We start from the raw sequence: 5444 nt of genomic DNA, 5'->3' as shown, positions 1-5444 counted from the left end.
CTAATGTGGGTAGTATGGGCTGTATTGTAAAGAACCAGAGGGTTCTGCTCTTGGTTTTTATTCAGGTACTCAGAACATTTTTATTTGCCTGTACAGCCCTGTCTGCTGTCAAGACAGACGCAAAAGAGTAGATATTCCTACATATGCCAGAATATTTTAGTAAAGCACACATTATTTGGAAACTAAAACTGGTAACAGTCACTATAGTAGCCATGGAGAAATCCACATAAAACACTTAGCCAGTCCTTCAAGTATAATGGTCCGGGATAGTGATGTTGACATCATTCTTATAGGCAGAGTATCCAATTGAACTGCTATTCTGGCTCATGAACAGGAATCTACTCTTGTTGAGTAGATGCCATAGCGCCTTCAAAAAAGCTTCCATGCAGCAACAATCATCCATGACGATCCAGTACCACCTCCTGTAAACTGGTTTTCTTACTCACTGGAGTCAGCAAGGTGCTTTATAACCACTGTGGCCACTCTTGTTTTCTGATGTTTTCCCCCATACACTTCATGCTCCCTCAAAATCTTCCAGAGGTCATTGTTTCTCTGCCTTTCAAGGTGAGAAGAGACTCCAGGAAGTTGACTGGAAACCCTGATATTGCTGATCTAATACAGAAGGTACTGAAATGTATTGAGAGCATATCCTGATTTTGGGGCCCAGATTCATTCCACCTGACTGTTGGTGCTGGTTTTTAACACAGATGTCCAAGCTAGACAGACACTGCCTCTATAAACCAGAGGTAAATACAGGCATTTTTAGAGCACAATTCTGGTTTCAGATGAACACCTCACTGACCCATAACATTGAGTGAAGAGCAAGTATGGAGGTTCTGGATAACTTTCTTATATTTATAATCACAGTTAAGAAGATCATGTTAGGGTCAGAGTATCCTCCAAATTGTGCTTTTTCTGCAACCTCTCTCCCCACTCCTTACCCCACCCACCTAAAGGGCCTCTGCATACAGAGAAGAGTCTGTGTCGGCTGGGGGGGAGGGGGGAGCGGATCCTGCAGTACACCCAGCATCTTTCTATTGTTACCTGCAAGGAAAAGAATCTGTGCAAAAGAAATGAGAGCTATAATAAGTTACACAGCTCTGCTTAAATGCCCTGCATTCAAGACATAGCTTTTTCATTTCCAGAAACATTTATTTCACTTACTAACTTCTGGGTTATTTTAATTCGAGCAATAAATACTCTGAACACCCAAGTCATTTTAAATCTCTCTTTTAACAAAAAAAAAAAAAAAAAAATTAAATCTCCTGAGCCCTCTTGTTCTCTGAGCAGTATTATATCGGATTAAACTCTTCAGCAGGCGTTTTGACACATCTGCACAAATGTCAATAAAATTAGAATAATAAGGGCCACTTAGAGAAGCTTTTGAAAATCAGGACAGTTGTGCAATGACTTAATTGTGGTCCTAAGTGGGCTTGTGACTGAGTTTAATTTGGGTTTTGGGTGGTTTTGTTTGCTGGTTTTTTGACACATAGTTGTATAATGTTGGTCATGCCTGTTTAATAAAGCTGCATTACTTGCGTTTGGTGTCATCAGCCATACTCCACCTCCTGTCCCAGCTCTTCCAGCTAGTTCAGAGGACTCTAACAAAACTAAGTACTGGAAAATATCTAGTTATTCTAGATACTGAATCAAAACAGATAAGTCACCCTGGCCAAAATATGTCTCTTGTCTCTTCATCTCTCTGTTCACTGCAGACTGACATGAGATCTGAGACAAACAAATACTCGTTTTTGATCGAGTTTAACTCTTTGATGTGGTATCTTGTGGCTCTTTTGCAGTAGATATACATGTGGCTCAAAAACAATTGCAACCATGTCAATTTTGTGATATTAGGTATCCACATTGTATACCTACCTGATGCTATAAATGGGAAAAAGTACACCTCAGAGAATAAACTTGTGAGGAATAAGAGAAGCTGTCTGTTACAAGATAATACAAATGCCTGTATAAGTTATTGAAGATCTCAAGAAGACTTCAAAATATTTTTTTCAGGACAGGTCCAAAGTACTCAGTAAAGTGGTAAGCTTTACTGTGTCTCTGTAACATTTATTTCTCTTGACGTACACACACATGGGTCGGTATCATTAATGATAGACTTAATGAGTCCCCATGGCCTCTTTTCTATGAGGCATGAACTTCAGTTGTGTACGGTTTGAATTTCATACACTCGAACACCTCTGCATTGAATTTATAAGCAACGCCATTCAGAGTATGGCTGAAAATAACTAGCAACAGAACTGTCTGGATTGCTAGAAAACAAGAATAAGTTTCCTTGCAAATTCTGCTGCTACTCCATCATCTCTTATGGATGCAGGTTCTCCTTTTCAGGTTGCTAATTACTAAGGGTATCTTTAGCCCAGTTATTTAACTTTAAGCAATTGTTTGCCATGGAAATGGTAAGACATAGCTTTGGGCATCTTTTGGGCCAAATTTTAGGTGGAAGTCTCAGTGGGAAAATTGTCATTGTGAGACAGCCAGGTTTTAAATCAAAGCCAAAGGATCTCATCTTAACAAATGTCTTGAGACAGATGTGGCTGTTCTGGTCTCTTTTGATAACTTGTAACTAACAGAGGAGTTGGGATTAGCTGTGGATAAAGCAGACAGAAACACACACAAGGGACCTTCTGTTAGTTCTACTGATATTACTGATGAGGCATCGATTGTCATCATCATAATTTATCCTCTTAAAAAAAGATATATTACCTTAACAGACTTGCTTTCTCAGTAAAAGGGATGCCCAACTTCTTGTAGGTTAGAATATCCAGAAATGCTGTTACATTTCAGTATCTGTATGAGGGATCAGAGAGTTCATTCAGGCTGGCTTGAAGAGATGGAACCATAAGTCTAGCTGGGAATTTTTTTGTGCATTACCAAAACTCTTTTAATACCGTCCTGTTTCTGCACCTGCAGGAAATACTGTGTCATCTGCCAAACCCCAAATTTCAAGGATTAGCTAATAACACTTTATTTGAAAAAGAGAGAGAATTCTTAACCAGTATTGTGAGTCTTTGAAGTCTCAGTAATCTATTAATGTAATCTTTTAATGAACCTTTGAATATTACTCTGCAATTTATTTTCTAATTCTTTTTTTTTTTTTAATTTTTTGGGGGAAGGGAATATGCACTAACTTTTCTCCAAAGAATTTTAAAAATGCATTATTGCTAATAACTTTCAGAATGCCAGGACACCAACTTATGCAGTATCCTTTGAGTGCATCTCTGGTAAATAAATCACAGCTTTGCTGGATTCTCCATCCCAGAAATTAATGAGCTGTAGAAGAAAATTCCAATTAACTCATATCTGAGTTAGGGTCTCTTTTTTCTTCCTATAGGCCAGCTATCACTGGAATTTCTTCTAATTCTCCTTGGTATCTTGTTCTCTGCACTACTCTGTGTGACTACATGCATGCCCATGCCATGTTTTCAACACTGTTTACGAAATTATCACCTAAGCTAAGCTTTGGAATATGTAACACATCAGGAATGGCAGCATGGAGCTCAGCTGTGACTTTTCTGTTAGGCTTTTACAGTGGGCCTTACAGCTAAATTGATGATGATACTATAATAGCAAACTCAGTAATATCCATGCCATGCTTCAGTCCTTCCTGTAAGTGCATATTCTGGCTCGTCTACCATGAGACTCCACTGGCTTTTCCTTATTTTGCATTGGTATAGGCAGCTCATTTGATTCCAGGGAGTATATAACTGAGTCTTACCATCAGCCAGACATGACTTTCCTCACTCTGGCTCACAGCCCACTGCCAGGAATACGCTTGTAGGCACGTGCTGCGGTTGCGCTGGCACAGCTGCACACCTTAGCTCTCCAAAGCATGGAGAACTCCATCCCTAACCTAACCAGGCCACCTCTGAGACACATCCCAACTGAGGCTACAATAGTGGAGGGGAAAGGAGGCACTGATGGGGGTCTCAGCCTCATTTATCAGGGCTACAATCTTGCATCAGGAATGCAGACCTGACTCCATGTTTGTGCTCTTGAATGCTAAACTTCTCTCTACACGCTGTTGTGCCTGGCAGCCCCAGCCTTCTCCCCTGTTTCTGTGTGACCACAACCACAGACTTTCTGTCGATGTCTCCAGAGAAGAGTGAACAGGCCCCAGCCTGTGCAACTTCTTCATTACTGCTGCTTGAAGCCATAATTAGATAATATGAGAGGGTTTTCCTCTTGCCAGCAGACAGGCTTAATGTACAAAATCTGAAGTAATAATTTTAAGTATATTGGAGCTCAACTGTAAACAGGATAGGGCTGGGTTTTTTTCTGTACACAAGGAAAAGATCCTATTAGGCAGAACACAGAAAGAGTAGAAATAAAGGTGGGTAACTGTATAATAGTTCTGTTTATCCTTAAAATAAATGCAGACTTTAATGACATTCCATTACTTAACATGTTTCTGTACCTCTCTAAAACCCCAAAGATACCTTTTCAGTTTCTCTGCCATATTTTTCTGGTTTAAGAGCAGATGACTAATTATGCTTCTATAAACTTTCTTTTCCTTTGAAACGGTAACCACTTACTTTGTCAGACTTTTCCTATTATGGTGCATTTTAAGAGCACTTAAAGTATTACTTGTTAGTTAAACAAAACAGGAAGCCGATTTGACTGGCCATGATGAGACCACAAGTGGTCTCCAACTGAATTTATGTCAGACGAAGATTCTTCTTAAAATCTGGGCCACTGGCTCTGCTTCCAGCGCCAGTTCTGCCATGTGAAGGAACTATTCGGCTTGCTCAAGGGTAGGAGACAGGCTTCACTGCTTTATGGTAAGAATTAAAATATTAATGTTTAGATGCCTTTCCCTTCTGTTGGTAGAGGTTTGGAAGCACTGCCAAGCCACTGAGCATAAAGCTACTCTTTTTGTCTCCATTGTGGACAAAGACATGGAAGAAGGAATTAGCCCACCTACTAAGTAATTATTTATCTTTTGTTATTTTGATTTCTTTCAAAATCAAAGAGTTACTCCTGGCAGACAAACTTTTATTCATAATGAAAATCATACAGCTGGAACGAGTACGTGCAGGGTAGCATGAGCTTTCGCGTTTACTTTCTCCAATGGTCTTTGTACCTGATTTGCTCTTTTTTTCCCCTTTTTTTTTTTTTTTTTTTTTGTTTTGAACCTCATAGCATATGCTTTCTGATAAATTAAACCTCTGCCACCCTGAGCTGGCATATAGCCTAAACACCATAGGCCAGAGCTTCAAATATCATAATGCGGTCTCCCTCACAAGCCCAGAAAGGTGAAAGCAGCTTGATTCACTCTCACTCTTTCTCTGCTGGAATCCACATCAGTAAGCCCAGTGGCAGGATCTTGCCTAAAACAGCTGCGGTATGGCTGGCATGAGGTGCTGCAAGGAAACCTGAGATTTGGACCAACCCTCCTCTCTCAGAAATGCAAAGCAAGCTTGCTC

This window comes from Lathamus discolor, chromosome 4, assembly GCF_037157495.1.
Source record: "Lathamus discolor isolate bLatDis1 chromosome 4, bLatDis1.hap1, whole genome shotgun sequence".
In the NCBI taxonomy this organism is placed as follows: domain Eukaryota; kingdom Metazoa; phylum Chordata; class Aves; order Psittaciformes; family Psittacidae; genus Lathamus; species Lathamus discolor.
This window is presented reverse-complemented; position numbering follows the sequence as displayed.